The sequence below is a fragment of the Herpailurus yagouaroundi genome, unplaced genomic scaffold, assembly GCF_014898765.1.
Source record: "Herpailurus yagouaroundi ecotype Mexico unplaced genomic scaffold, PumYag 186, whole genome shotgun sequence".
NCBI lineage: Eukaryota > Metazoa > Chordata > Mammalia > Carnivora > Felidae > Herpailurus > Herpailurus yagouaroundi.
The window spans coordinates 13,230,772-13,246,029 of NW_024412417.1; the positions used below are offsets into that span (position 1 = coordinate 13,230,772).

At 39.1% G+C, this 15,258-nt stretch overlaps 1 protein-coding gene across 2 annotated transcripts in view; it reads right to left on the minus strand.

Annotated features, from left to right (window-relative positions):
- NCALD (neurocalcin delta) overlaps nt 1-15,258 on the minus strand; it is a 274,929-nt gene that overhangs the window by 128,551 nt on the left and 131,120 nt on the right. The gene's annotated exons all lie outside the window — the stretch shown is intronic.

Below are 15,258 nucleotides of genomic sequence, written 5' to 3' on the forward strand. Positions count from 1 at the left end.
CTCTAGAGCCAGATTTCCCATGTCCAGACACTGGCTCCATCACTCACTAGCTCTCCTGCAACCTCTCTTTGCCTTAGTTTCCTCCTCTGTAAAGTGAAAATAATATCAGTACCTACTAATGGGGTTTAATGAGCATTAAATTAACATCCAAAAAGTGTTTTTAATAGCAGCAGGCATTTAGTTAAGCATTAAGTAAGTGTTTCTTTGAAAAGTTCTCTGGATAATGAAATCCTGCCATTTGCAGCAACATGGATGGAACTGGAGGGTATTATGCTAAGTGAAAGAAGTCAAGGAAAGGCAGATACCATATATTTTTACTCATATGTGGATCTTGAGAAACTTAATGGAAGACCATGGGGGAAGAGAAGGGGGGGAAAAAGTTACAGAGAGGGAGGGAGGCAAACCATAAGAAACTCTTAAATACAGAGAACAAATTGAGGGTTGGGGGGGTAGAGGGGAAAGTAGGTGATGGGCATTGAGGAGGGCACTCGTTGGGATGGGCACTGGGTGGTGTATGGAAGCCAATTTGACAATAAATTATATTTGAAAAAAATTTTTTTAATTAAAAAAAAAAAAAAAAGAAAAGTTATCTGGATAGAGCCCAAATGCCCATTGGCTGATGAATGGATAAAGACGATGTGGTATATATACACAATGGAATAGTACTCGGTGATAAAAAAAAAAGAATGAAACCTTGCCATTTGCAACAACGTGGATGGAACCAGAGGGTATTATGCTAAGCAAAATAAGTCAGTCAGAGAAAGACAAATATATGATTTCATTCATATTTGGAATTTAAGAAACTCAACAGATGAACATAGGGGAAGGGAAGGAAAAATAAGATAAAAACATAGAAGAAGACAAACCATAAGAGACTCTTAAATACAGAGAACCAACTGGGGGTTCCTGGAGGTAAGGATGGTGGGGGATGGGTTAAATGGGTGACAGGCATTAAGGAGGCACTTTTTGGGATGAGCATTGGGTGTCACATGTAAGAGATGAATCACTGGGCTCTACTGAAGCCAAGACTACACTGTATGTTAACTAACTTGAATTAAAAAAAAAAATACCAACAGTAAGAAGAAAGAAAGAAAGAAAGAAAGAAAGAAAGAGAAAGAAAGAAGCAGATAGAAAAGAAAAGAGAAAAGAAAAGAAAAGAAAAGAAAAGAAAAGAAAAGAAAAGAAAAGAAAAAAGAAAAGAAAAGAAAAGAAAACTTCTAGAAAACATAGCCCAAGAAAACCTGCCTGGGCCAGCTTTGGAACCTTCTGGATGGCAGATACATTAAAATTTCTCACTCAGACTTAAGCTCACCAGGATGGAAAGACATTTTGGAGTAAGAGATTCTATAAAACAGGTGGGGATAAACGAGGACCCTCAGTATGACATATCTGGTGGCAGTGCATAGAAGACAGAGAGACTTAAATATCCCAGCACTAAAATCTGGTGATTTTATACGGAAATGAGGTTTTAAGTTGGTAAGAATGTATTTCTTACTGGTCTTAATAATCATCCACAAGACTTGGGCAGTTTTGAAACAGAGAACGGAAACAGGTAATTGTTTAAATGTTTGAATCTGGACTGAACTAAGTTATTCTGCAGGTTTGGGTGGGAGACAGTGTGAAGTCAGGTGCACTGGATGGAGAGCTGGTACTCGTTCTCTGCTAACAGGCAAAAAAGGAACAGCTCCATAGCTTCCTCTCTTCCCAAGAAGACAATGAACTTCAACTGTTAAACCTCCCCAGGGGACCCCGACATCCCATTTAAACTCCTTTCCACCAACCCAGTGTGAAGTTAAGAAAACCAAACCCATTAGAAACACTAACACTTGCACACTGGAAGTCATGGGAGAGGCCTGGTTGACCTACAGGTCACCCCAAGAGACACAAAGAAGCAAAAAGGGACTTTTAGGAAAGACTGCTGTTTCGAGGATTGAAAGTCAGAGGCTTAACATCTACTTTGACCCAAAACCCAGCTTGAGCCCCACAAGATGAGAAATATAAAGCACATTAAAAAAATGTAACCTTTAGTTCTTACTTGCAGCTTACTCAGAAAGATAAAAGCATTCCCTTGTGCAGAGGTCTCTGTGAGTGGGTTGAGCTAGGGGAGCAGCTGCTGCTTGGGGGTCCCTCTGAGGTCTGGACTTGGAGTATACACAAGCTGTCGGCCCCGAGACGGGTGTTGGTCCCTGGGCACGAGAAACTTCCTTTAAACAGATCAACTGATTCTCATGATGACGAGCCTGGAGACACTCTACTTCCAACCTGGTTTCAAACAGTTCAGTTATTTGCAACCTAAGATACCAGACAGCATTTGGTGGGAGAACTGCAGTCCTGAAGCGTATGGGCAGGAAGCTCCTACACTCCCTTTTCTACTTCCCATTTACCTTTTCTCTCCAACTCCCTGCCGTTCCATTTCCCCTCAACCTGTGTCTTCCTCTGCCACTAATTTCCCTGGTCTCTCCAGTAAGCCTTTTCTTATTCTTGACGTTTCATTCAATTTAGCACAAGACCAGCAATCAATCAATAGTTTATTTAAATTGAAAACTGTATTTTCCTACTGAATAAACATAGGTTTTCCAGTCTGCCACCAAAGAATACACGGACCTGATGTTTAAATGCAGGGTGCTAGCACAGCTATTATCCTGGAGTGTAACAGCATGTTTTGATACAACATCATATGGCTTAAAAAAAAAAATTCACAACATACTAGATTAAGACTGGGTACCTGAGTCATTCTTTTAGTTATTTACAACATTCATTCATTCACCTTATACAGCAAGCCTGAATGAGTACCTCGATGTACCAAGTACTATTAGTACGGGGGATACTGAGCTGGTACAACTGGGAGACTGGCAAGTCCTACACAAGCAGAGCAGTGAGAGTGGGATGGGTTGAAGGTCAGCACAGAGTGCCTTGGAAACATGAGTCTGAGCCTCCCGAAGAGGCTTCTGGGGATGAGGGGGAGTGGTTGGAGAAGACACCTGGAGACAGTGCTCAAGCTGAACATGAAGGATGGGTGACAGGCAGAATCAGAGGGGACTGGTAACCCTAATAGAGAAAATGGCAGGTGCAAAGTGATGGGAAAGGAATACACATGGCTTCATTCAAGATCTTCTAGCTACTGGGTCTGGCTAGAGTAGGTTAGGAAAGTGATGAGAAATGAAGCTGGGCAGGCAAGTCTGCATGAGTCAGCTCATGAAAGGTCACACTGAGGGAAGAGAGTTTATAATGAAGGAGATGGGAGCCACTCAAACACTCTACATCTCCCTGGAGGCAGTTAAAGAGTGGATGGGAATAGAACCAAATGAGAGGCAGGTGCACCTACTAAGAAATTATTGTTGTAATTTAGGTGAAATAAGGGCCAAAATGAAGGCAGTGGTGACGGGGATAAAATAAAGAGATGACTGAAGGAGATATATTTAGAGGGGATGGGTAGCAATGACACTTGTCTATGTGATTGATCCTATGTAGTAAGTGAAAGAGAATTCAGTATGATCCTAACTGTTGGGTTTGGTAACATGAAACTTCTATTAATCCCCTATATCTGGCTTTTTTTTCTCCTCTAGACACATAGGACGGTAATACCAAATTCTCTTGCTGCTGCTAAGTAGGACATGACTAGGTCTAGCCAATGGACTGTGAGCAGAGTGATATATGTAATTTCTAAGCCAGATCATTTGATAGGCAATATGAGATCCTCCAACTTTATCTTTCCTTGGAAGCATATGCTGATAAGAAGTTTCCATAAGATGAGGAGCAGCCTGGAATACCGAGCCAACACATGAATTCGCTACCCAGGAGAGTCACCTGGACCCATGATAGATTTCACACGGGTGAGAAATAAACTTTATCTGTGGTAAGCCACTGAGATTTGGGGCACTGTTTTTCATAGCAGCATAATATAGTCTATCCTAACAGATACACTCAAGAAATGGATGCTCAGGTTTATTTTTAATTATTTATTTTTTTAGTTTCAAAGGTCTATTTCTTGGTATTATTTCCATACTTATTTCATATTTGTTTAAAGTTTTAACTTGTATAGACTGTTTATAAAACAACTAACTTTTATGAATACACAGATGATTTGGTATATGTATAAATCGTGAAGGGATTTTCACATCCCCTCACCTCACATATTTACACGTGTGTGTGTGTGTGTGTGTGTGTGTGTGTGTGTGTGTGTGTGTCCTACCTCCATTCTCCTGTTTTCATTTGTTCAAAAATTTTTTTTTTTCAGATTCCAAATACAATTGATACCATGCAGTACTTGTCTCTCTCTGTCTGGCCTATTTCATTCCATGATGGGATTTTTTTTTTTTTTCCTGTAGAAAAATGCCACTGGAATTTTGACAGGGATTGCACTGACTCACTAGGTTGCTTTGGCTGGTATGGACATTTTAACAATATTAATTTTCCAACTGATAAGCACAGAACATCATTCCACTTATTTATGTCTTCTTTAATTTCTTTCATCAATGTCTTATAGTTTTCAGTGTACAGCTATTTAACCTCCTTGGTTTAATTTATTCCTATTAATATAAAATATTAATTTTGGGGGGATGCAATTGTAAATTATATTGCTTTCTTAATTTCTCTTTCCAATAGTTGGCTGTTAGTGTATAGAAACACAACTGATTTTTGTATATTGATTTTGTATCAGCAACTTTACTAAATTTCTTTATTAGTTCTAACAGTTTTTTGGTGAAGTCTTCAGGGTCTTCTATATATAATATCACATCATGTGCAAATAGATCTTCCTTTACAGTTTGAATGACTTTTTTTTTCTTGCCTGATTGCTCTGGCTAGGACTTCTAGTACTATGATGAATAAAAGTGGCAAGAATTGACATCCTTGCCTGGTTCCTGATCTTAGAGGAAAAGCTTTCAGCTTTTCACACTCAGTATAATGTTGGCTATGGGCTTGTCACATATGGCTTTATTATGTTGAGGTACATTCCCCCACTACCCACTTTATTGAGAATTTTTATCATAAATGAATGTTGAATGTTGTCAAATGCTTTTTCTGTATCTACTGAGGTAATCCTATGATTTTTATCCTGCATTTTGTTAATGGGGTGTATCATATTGATTGATTTGCAAATACTGAACCATCCTTGCACTCCAGGAATAAATCCCACTTAATCATGGTGTATAATTTAATGGTCTGTTGAATTCAGTTTGCTAACATTTTGTTAAGGATTTTTGCATCTCTATTCATCAGGGATATTAGCTTGTAATTATCTTTTCTTATAGTCCTTGTCTAGTTTTGGCATCAGGGTAATGCTGGCCTCATATAAAATGAGTTTGGAAGTGTTCCCTCCGCTTCTATTTTTTTGGAAAAGTTTGAAAAGGATTGGTATTATTATTCTTTAAATGTTTTGTAGAATTCACTAATGAAGCCATCTGATCCTGAACTTTTCTTTGTTGGAAGGTTTTTGATTACTAATTCAATCTCCTTAATAGTAATTGGTCTGATCAGATTTTCTATTTGTTCAAGATTCAGTTTTGGTAGGTTGTATATTTCTAGAAAAATATCCATTTCTGCTAGGTTATCTAATTTGTTGATGTATAATTGTATAGAGAGTTTCTTATGATCCTTAGTATTTCTGTGTTATCAATTGTAATGTGTCCTTTTTTGTTTCTGATTTTGAGTATTCTCTTTTTTTCTTAGTCTAAGGGTTTTTCAACTTTGTTTATCTTTTAAAAAACAAGCTCTGAGTTTCATTGATCTTTTCTATTGTTTTTTTTTTAATCTCTATTTCATTTCTTTCCCCTCCAATCTTTTTATTTCCTTTTTTTTCTATTGACTTTGGGCTCCATTCTTCTTTATCTAGTTCCTTGAGGTATAAAGTTAGGTTGCTTATTTGAGAACTTTCTTGCTTCTTTTAATTTTTTTTTTTTAACATTTATTTATTTTTGAGACAGAGAGAGACAGAGCATGAATGGGGGGAGGGCCAGAGAGAGAGGGAGACACAGAATCTGAAGCAGGCTCCAGGCTCTGAGCTGTCAGCACAGAGCCTGATGCGGGGCTCGAACTCACGGACTGTGAGATCGTGACCTGAGCGAAGTCGGACGCTCAACCGACTGAGCCACCCAGGCGCCCCAGAACTTTCTTGCTTCTTAATGTAAGCATTTATTGCTACAAACATCCCCCCTCAGAACTGCTTTTGCTGTATTTTTTCACTGTAAGGTTCTGTGATAGATAGAAGACATAATCCTTGCTCTCAGAGAACTTATAACCCCTTGTTATCTCATAATTATATAACTTTCATTACCAAAAAAATTCCTTAAATTTGCAGAAGGATTCATCAGCAGGCTGTCCTTAACTAGTAAACAAGACTGTATTTCCTAACACCACAAAGTATTCTTTCACAGGCTTTTAATTACCACATCTGACAAAGAATTAGAAATTACTATGAATTAGATTCAATCGGAAACGATGTTTCACAGATATTATAATGTAAGTTAATAGGTAAATGATTTTATAATTTATAGATTTGTTGTAGACACAGTTAGTTGTTCAGAAACAATTATTAGGTAGGTTAAAGTATATCTATATACTAATTAATGCACTACTCTGCAACTGTGACATTTTCTGGGACTTCGTGGATTTCTCCTAACCAAGTTATCCTTTTGAGGCCTTAGGCACAGAGCCTATAACTTGGTAGCTGGTTCCAAATGAATAGTGTTTTCTTAATTATGATCCACGAAGCCATGCTTAGGCTTGACTTTTCTAAGTCTTGGACAAACGTTAGAAAATGTTTAGCATGTACTTTACTGTACTTTTTCTAAAAGTAATCTATTCAAATTACAAGCAAATATTAACTAGTGGTTAATTTCTAATAGCATAATAAGAAGGAACACAATTTGCATAAACATTTTTAAAATGAGAAATACCCAAGTACAGCTTTGCACACTTCTCATAACTTTGACTACTGTGACTTAGTGTTTATTTTAACATTAGTTTTCCCTAACAGGGACAAGTAGAAAATCCTTTCAGTATTTTGGGAAGAGTCAAAGTCTGGTCACATGTCTGGCTCCCTGAGATTAACGCCAAATGACTAAAATTTTTCCAGCTCTCTCTGGTAGTTCATACTTCTTTTTTTAAAAGCCATTAATAATAGATGTTTATGAAGCATTTGCTATTTCTCAAGTACTCTGCTAAAACTTTTCCATATTATTTCCTTAAATCTTCACAACCTGATATGGCAGGAGCTCCTGTTCTCACCTTATAGATGAGAAAGTGAAGGCACAGGAAGGAAGGTCAAGTCTGTAAGTCCTCATAGCTGTTCGTCAGTGGTGTTGAGCTGGAATCCAGGCAGGCTGCCCCTGGAGCCCGCTACTCCACCAGCCCATGCTTGGCTTCTCAAAATTCCCACCAAGGTTCCCCAAACACCCCTCACTCCAATAGCCTTCTCATCACCTTTCATCAGAATGTGAGGTGTGATTTGGAAGAATGAAGCATGTCTGTCATTCGTGACTATTTTTTTTCTCAACTCTGAGGTTTTTCTGTGACCAACCAGATTTATTCACTCAATCTGGATATTGGTTCCGTAACTGTAGGAATGAAGTTTCTTTCCATTTGTCGGCTTTGCCTCTGCCAAAGACTTGCTTTGAATTTTTAGAAAGATTGGATTTTCTCCCCCCTTTTTTTTTGAAATGTCTTAAAACTATGTTTCTCACTTAAAAAAAAAAAAAAAAAAAAAAAAAAAAACAGGCTTCCTCTATCATCTGCTTCTTCCCACCAGCCAGGAGGATTTAGGCTAGCATTGCAGTCTGTGGTGGGTATTCTTAAAATAAATAGGGTTTGGAAATTTAGGGATAACACCTTAAGAAGGCACGTTCCTGTTCCTCCATAGAAATGGAATTAAATTCCTTATCATTCCACATGTATTAATATCATGTAAGGTAGCCATTAAATGCTTTGAAAAACACAAAAGCATTTTGAGGCGATTGAGGTAACTCTAACATGCAGGAAGACAGAAAACTGAACTATGTTCATCAACAATCAGAATGCCCCCCTTAAATTAGGCAGTATTATATATTTTTGAAAGCATTTTCACATACTGTAATCTCAATCTCAATCAACCTTATAAGACACATGAAGCAAGTCTACTACTGCCATATGGTGGTTCAGTTTTGCTTCAAGTCACTTGTGAAGGCAATTCTAAGTGTTCCAGTCTCTTTACAAGAGGCTAACACAGCGAGTGAAAATGTATCTACTCTTCATACACGAATATCAACAACCAACAAGCAAACAGAACCATGACCAATAAGAACCACCGTGCATATTAGGTGCTGAAATGCCAGTGCTGATTAGGGTGAATGGAGTTAATTATGAACACCTGCATGGAATACTGCACTCTTAGATACTGATGGAAGAAAGGGGGCAAACAGGAGACAGGTGAGCTAGGCATTTTAAGATAACAAGAAATGGCTTCTTTATAAAGATTTGACAAGAAAACCAATATTGTATATGACCTGATAGGATTGTTGTAATTTCCTAGAGGGACAAGGAGTACTTGTAATCTTTACCTATAGCGAATGGAGGACTCCAAATAGAATCATTCAAGGGTTTGTCACAAAGATTGGTTAGAGTAGTATAACTCAGTCCCTCCCAGAAGCTTTTGTGACTCAAGGACTCAAGCAAGACAGGGGTTCCTGGGTTCTCCTTGATCATTGGCAGACCTGTACACATGTCCATATAAGATGATAGGCATCAATACTCCACACCCAGTTCTTGATTTTCCAGAATAAGAGAGATTTTGAAGAATGAAAGCTTGCTTGTTCCTAATTCCATCTTAACCAATGAAACTTTTTATCATTGTTGCCAGAGAGACTTACATCAAACAATCAACCAAATACTATGGTTTGAATTTCCTTTCCTATTGTGTTTGTTGGGGGCTTGGAGTATGGAGGTCAAATCCCTCTTCTTCTGACTTGATGTGTATGGAAGGACTTCTGGAGGAATATTCCTAGCCTCTCTCCTCCCTGCCTCACTGTCCTAGGGGAGAAGCAGTGTTTTCTACAAATCTAAGCTTTGAAAATAGAAAGTAGGCATGTGTAGCCTTAGCCCTGATTTACTCTTTTTTTTTTTTTTTTTTCTCTTTGGGATGCTAACTGCCTACAGGAAGCACACACTCTTATACGTTCTCAGCATATGCTTAGGAATACAGGGTTTATCCCTGTGGGGATCTCTCTCACTCTCTCCCTTACCCCTCCTCTTTCTGATGGTGATAGTGGGTATGTATTTTTCCCATTAAATTTGAGTTCACAGGTTATGATCTCCAGTATGGTAGATGATAGACTTACTGGATTCTGGTGAAACAAAAATTAAGATTTTCTCATCCAGTCTCATAGCTTTAAATAAAAATCTATATACTGATAGTCACCAGATTTATATCTCCAGCTTGGACCCTCTCCCCTAAACTCCAGATCCATATGTTCAAATGCCTGCTCATGCACTTTTGCAAGTTTCACTATCTTAGATACAAACTCCATAAGGGACTGATTTTTTGTGTTTTGTTCACTGCTCTATCCTGAGTAACTAACACAGTTCCTGGCACATTGGAAAAGCTCAATAATTATTTGTTGAAAGACTAAATGACTGTGAGGTAATGTCTCAGAAATTTCTGAATTAATTTTGAACTGAAGTAATTTTAAACCTTAATGATTAGAACTTTGATTTCTTTGGACTTTAACTCTCAAGGGCAAGTGCTTTTGATTTTGGACCTTAATTCTGTTGGACTTTAACTCTGGAGTTTTAATTTATAGACTTTTTCTCCCTGAAATTCATAATGGGAAAAAGTTTATGCCAAATTGAAGGCATCACCAGTTTGTTGCCATTTCATTAATATTTATCTTAATATTGTCATTTGATCTTCCAGCTAAATTTCTGATGTGACTGTTGGGCACTGTGACACAATTAAGGACAGATTTTCCAGCTTTGAGTAATTTAATTAATGCATCACCTCTGAACTTAGCATTGACATTCACTGTTCACTCATATGATGTAGTGTTGTCTATTCCTTGGCAGTCTGTACTTTTTTAACTAGAGGGCAGTTGCAGATTGGAGAGCTGAGGGGCTCCTGTGCACTTTTTTTTCTTGCACAGTGTTTAAAATTAAAAAAAAGATTTCTACCTTTGTCCAAAAGAATTAAAAGATGCAACCACACTGGGCCCCTTTGTGCTGCTTCCTTTAGAAGGGGCAGATGGTCTCCATGTTACCACCATCCACCTCCACACATTCAGTTATGTCACCCATCTGGCTGCTGAAGGCAAGACTGGCCCCTGCTCTGAGCCTCAAACTTTAGAGGCCTTCTTCTGTCTGCATTCCTCCTCATGGGTCAAGGAATCCACAAGCCAAGGGCATGTGCCCACATCAACTTTGCACTGACCTTCTCCTAAGTCTAGACTACATTTCAGCCAATGATCCCAGAATTTCCTGTTCAACTGGTCTGAGCCACTTCGAGGACCTGTGTGAGCCCTTGCCTGGGGCCCTTCTCCCTTCTCCCAAGGGCAGAATAGCAGTGCTGCCTCTCAACAATAGCCAAATTATGGAAAGAGCCTAAATGTCCATCAACTGATGAATGGATAAAGAAATTGTGGTTTATATACACAATGGAATACTACGTGGCAATGAGAAAAAATGAAATATGGCCTTTTGTAGCAACGTGGATGGAACTGGAGAGTGTGATGCTAAGTGAAATAAGCCATACAGAGAAAGACAGATACCATATGGTTTCACTCTTATGTGGATCCTGAGAAACTTAACAGAAACCCATGGGGGAGGGGAAGGAAAAAAAAAAAAGAGGTTAGAGTGGGAGAGAGCCAAAGCATAAGAGACTGTTGAGAACTGAGAGCAAACTGAGGGTTGATGGGGGGTGGGAGGGAGGAGAGGGTGGGTGATGGGTATTGAGGAGGGCACCTTTTGGGATGAGCACTGGGTGTTGTATGGAAACCAATTTGACAATAAATTTCATATATTAAAAAAAAAAAGAATAGCAGTGCTGCTGCTGTTCTTAAGGGCAGGCAGGACAGCTGTGTGTGTGTGTGTGTGTGTGTGTGTGTGTGTGTGTGTGTGTGTGTTGGGATGTAAAGATGGTGCTGGAAAATGCAGGACTAGAAATTTCACATATGTGGTAGACTCCCCGCCCCCAAAGAAATCCACATCCTACTTCCTAGAACCTGTGAATATGTTACCTTACATGGTACAGATACAAAGAAGTTAAGGATTTTAGGATGAAAAGACTACCCTGGATTATCTGAATGGGCCCAATGTAATCACAAGAGTTCTTATAAGAGGGAGGCAGGAGGATCAGAGTCAGTAGAAGAAAATGTGATGAGGACAAGAGGTTGGAATGATGAGATGAAGGGGGCCATAAGCCAAGGAATGAAGGCGGCCTCTAAAAGCTAAAGGAGGCAAGGGAATAGATTCTTCCCTCAGGACCTCCAGAAGGAAGAAGCCCTGCTAAGAACTTGAGTTTAGACTTCTGACCTTCAGAATATGACAAGATAATAAACTGGGGTTATTTTAAGCCACTAAGTTTGTGGCAATTTGTTACAGCAGCTGCAAGAAACTGACACAACATGCTTGCATGGGAGGTCTGTTGGAGGGGCTAGAGATGGGACGGGAAGAGAAGGTGAGGGGCCGCCAGCTCAGGCTTCCATCTGTACTCTTGCCCCAGGCAGCATCATATACTAATTTGTAGTAATGTAGGCTCAAAAGACACTGTTTCCATCAAAGACTTAAACCACAGTCCACACATATATTTTAAGTTTCACATGTCCTATCTGTGCAGTGGCCAAAATGCCAGGCATTGATAGCACAATAGTATTCAAGTAATCCACCCACTTACATATTAGTTATAACATTATTCAGGACCAGGCTACAAAGAATAACCTCATCAAATCATGATAGACCAGATATGAAGAAGAACAGCATTTTATTGGGCTTTCATGCATCTTTTCCACAAGCTTCAAACCAAATTTCTCTGTATCAAATTTCTCAAGTAGTCACTTGTGTTTCTGTTCCTAGGAAACAGACATCATAATATGTTTTTTTACCATTCAAAAATTCAGGAAATTAAAACCAGAAAATACACCAGGTCATCAGCATGGGCACAACGCTTATTCACAAGGAGAAAGGAAGGCTAAATTGGATGTCTTGATCTTTTCAACTCAGACTCCCCAAACTCTCCTCAATTCATATACTTAAGAAACATCTTTCCCATCAGAAATATGATTGCTTCCATGGCTTAGGTCTAAAGAACAATGACTCTTTTTCCCACTAGAAATCGGTGTTGGAAATGAGGGTTTTGGAGGACAGGCAGAACAAATACCTAATAAGTAAACATTTTCTCCACAGTTTCTGCTTTATCTCAGGAGATTCTCTTCAACTTTGATTTGGTTGTATCTGTACTCTCTACAAATCACTTTGTTTATGTAAAGTTCATAAGAAATAAACAAGAATCAAAATCACATGAAAGAATCTACTTTTTTTTTTTTTTTTTGGTGGTCTGATGATCTAACTTGTTACTTTGTTTGAAGCATTCCAGGATCTAGCCAAGGTCCGTGAGCTAAGCTGTCAGAGGCACATTAACTCAGTGGCCCATACCATGTGATGAATGCTCTTCTGGAAAAGGCTGACTCACCATGGTGCTGCTGAGATTCACAGGCTCTATACAAAGGTCTGACTTGGTCAAAGCCTTGACATAGTCTTGAAAATTCTGAAAAGTCAAGGCATATGCAAAAGCACTTTTGGGCATGTTCGTTCTATGTCTCTCGCTCTCGCACTCTCTCTCCTTTTGGAGGGGAAAGGCCTGGAGAAATAAGACTCTGTCCATGGGTCTGCCTCTAAAAAGAGCCAAGTATAAAATGTAAAAGAGAAAATAAATAATCAATAGGGAGAGAGGAAAGGGAACTTCCAGGTACGGTTCTCTGACCAAAAGAGGAAAAAAAGAAAGAAAAAAGTTTTCCTGAGTTATCTAAAGAACATCTGGCAGAAATTGACCAGAAAACGTAATTTCAAATGAGTGTTCTCTCAAGTTCTGGAAAGAAACCAAAACCTTATTATAAATATCCTAGTTGAGGTTTTGGAAGAACAGTATATGAGGCTACATTTCACGTACTTTGAGAGCAATTTAATTCTTAGGTTTTTCCTAATTTCATCTCAGGAAAGAGTAATCAATAGCATTCTTGGCTCAACTTAACAAAGAGCTTCTTGTCTTGTGGCTGACTCTGTTTTCTTGAATGTATGAACCATACCCAGTATCCTCAGAGCCTCTCAGTTCCTGTCCTCTTTTAGAAAGGATAGAAACCGTATCAGCACTCCCTCTGAGAGAGCACTATTTTTAAATAGAAGAATCTGGAAAAATACAAAGCAACACAGAAATTTTTCCTGATTGGCCTTTTGCGCAGTTGATTTGGCTCTTAACATACCCCTCTAACCCCGCAAACAAAATTCTATGGTATTAGGACTCAGCAGCTTTTACAGGAGTCCAGTGCAATGTGTGTTGGACCCCGACACCATGCACCCACACACACGCGCACACACAACAGGGCTGTGACCATCTGCAGGCACTTACTTCAGCTGTGTGCCAGGGGAGATGTTCCCAAACACAGATATTTTAATCCTCTGGAATTCAGATTTTTTAAAAAATGTATTTACTCTTCAAATATGACTAACCCTTGCACATGTGTGTTTGAATACATCAGATCTGTATTATGAGAAAGGCCAACAAATGTCCTTCCCTCTCTTTATTAAGTGTGAAAGGATGCTAGAGAAAATCTAGACTTTTCTAGCTCCTTCTGTCTGGTAGTATTAAATCCATCTTTCCTGCCAAAGCCATGTGTCAAGGAGGAGCTCACATGTTCAGAGCATGATCCCACTTACAGCAAGTTTATTGAGGAATACTATTTCTTTGGCCATTCAAGTTGACCCTCAAATGTATCTAATCAGTTCTCACATCATGAATGAGAGTCTGAGAGAAAAAAAGAGGATCTCTACAAAGTCCCTCACCTTTCATTTTATCCTCTGCTTCCTTGAGCAACTGTTTTTTCCTCCAGTATTTTCTCCCACCACCCCTTTGTTTTCCTGCTACTTTATCTTATTCCAGTTAATTACTTTCTCTCCATTCCTTTCCTATGCCATTCATTCCCATCTTTTAAGTCAACAAAATACCTTTGTTTCCTCCTTCCTGCTTCTTTGGGTGTCTTCCTCAGAGGGAAGGCTTAGTCACTTCTGTACTTCATTCCAAGCCAAAATAAAGTGAACAACCCCCAATGTCTTAGAATGGGATCCCCAATAGTTTCATTGAAAGGAATGGCTTTTTATATCTTCCCAAGCTCTAAGATCACTGGAGGAGGGACACTGACAACAGTGAAATCTCCAGGGCCCTACCCCTCCCCTTCATGGAGGTGTTTCCCAAAGTGTGGAATGCATAACACTAGTGTTACTTGAGGCAACTGTAGGCAGTGCATAGTTGTGGTAGATTTCAGTTGTTTGCTTGTATTGTGCATTATAAAAAATAGAGTTGGCATATCAAATCCGCAAGTTCACCACTATTACTGCTTGGGGCAAAGGTAGTTCAAATACAAAGAGGGGGTGTTTTAAAGAAAGATACTAAGTAGAAAATGGTATAGATGGAATGTGTACACAGTAAAAATCAGGAAGATGGGACATGGGTGACTAAAGCTTGGGAAACGCTGTCTGATGGAAATGATTTGAAACTAAGAAGAACATGGCGTGATGTCAGCTTCTGGCCATACTTCCTCCTTCCTTGCAAAGCCCTGAGCTCAAGGCAGAGGCTGGGAATGCAGCTGTTACCCAGAATGGGATTCACAATTTCACACCAGGGACAAAAATATGTAGAAATGTTTCTGAATGGATAAATCAAATTCATATCCTGCTATAGCCAAGGATCACATTACCAGTGATTTACAATTAAAAGCGCTCTGATACAATCCTTCCAGTTTAGAAGCTAAAAAGCCCAAGGAGGTCACATGATTTAGTTAGTGGCATCCCAGTGAATAGTAGCAGAACTAGAACTGGAAGCCCAAAGTTTTCTCATTCTAAATCCTTCTACCACATTATTGTTGCCAAATGAGTCTTTCTGACACCCAAGTCTTACCTATTCCTGATTATATCTAGCTAGATTTAAGAGAGTAGCAGGAGGTAAAATCAGAGAGGCAATATAAGGTGGTGGGGAAGACTTTATCAGGACCTGGAGACCAGTGTGAGGATTTGGGGGGGATTCAG